Here is an 845-nt window from a genome sequence, read left to right as displayed (position 1 = left end):
TTTATAAATAAATATATAATAAATAATTTAATAATTAATATTTAATATGCACATAATATTTTGGGTTAATAATAAAATTTGAACCAACATAACAAATAGTAAAATTGAATCCAAGTTGCAAGCAATACACAAGTATTGATATTAATTGGAGGTTAGCATTACTCGGATTAGGTCAAAATCCTGTCATATCATCAAGTGAGGTTAGATAAAATGAAATCCATCTTGAATAAAAGATATTATAACTTTCAGTCTAATCACAAACGTTCGAACAAATATACAGAAATTAATTAAAGAATAAAAATAAAAATAGTGTTGTTTAATTATATTATTGTATGGAATATAATCCACAAATGTGAATATGTAAAATTCAATAACATATAAAACGCATGTTATGTTTTGACTATAATGAAAAAAGAAAAAGCTGCATGTAGGCTCCAAAATACAATTTGTGTTTGATAAAAAAGTAGTTTAAAGCCTCGAAACATGTTCCTGCTTCCTGCATGTAGATAATGATTAAATGGTTGACCGCTTGAGAATTGCCAAAATAGAAATTTCGTTTGACAATGGTGAGGAACAAAACGCAGGTTGCGTTTGGCAGGCTCCCTAACTGCATGAATGTTACGTGTTGGAGGAGAGTGGTGATAGAGTCTATAAAATACAAATCGAACGCAAAATGCAGGAAGCAAGGATAAAAGAATTAAAAAGTTTGCCGAAAAAGAGATTATAGTGAAGGGTTTTAACTTATAAGGTTGTGTTGAGAATTTGTAGGAGAAAGAAAAAGAGTAAAAAATTTAGGATAAATATTATAAAATAAAAAATAATTCATAATTTTATTAAATATGAAG

The sequence above is a fragment of the Arachis duranensis genome, chromosome 10 (assembly GCF_000817695.3).
Source record: "Arachis duranensis cultivar V14167 chromosome 10, aradu.V14167.gnm2.J7QH, whole genome shotgun sequence".
In the NCBI taxonomy this organism is placed as follows: Eukaryota; Viridiplantae; Streptophyta; class Magnoliopsida; order Fabales; family Fabaceae; genus Arachis; species Arachis duranensis.
Note: the sequence above shows the minus strand (reverse complement) of the source record.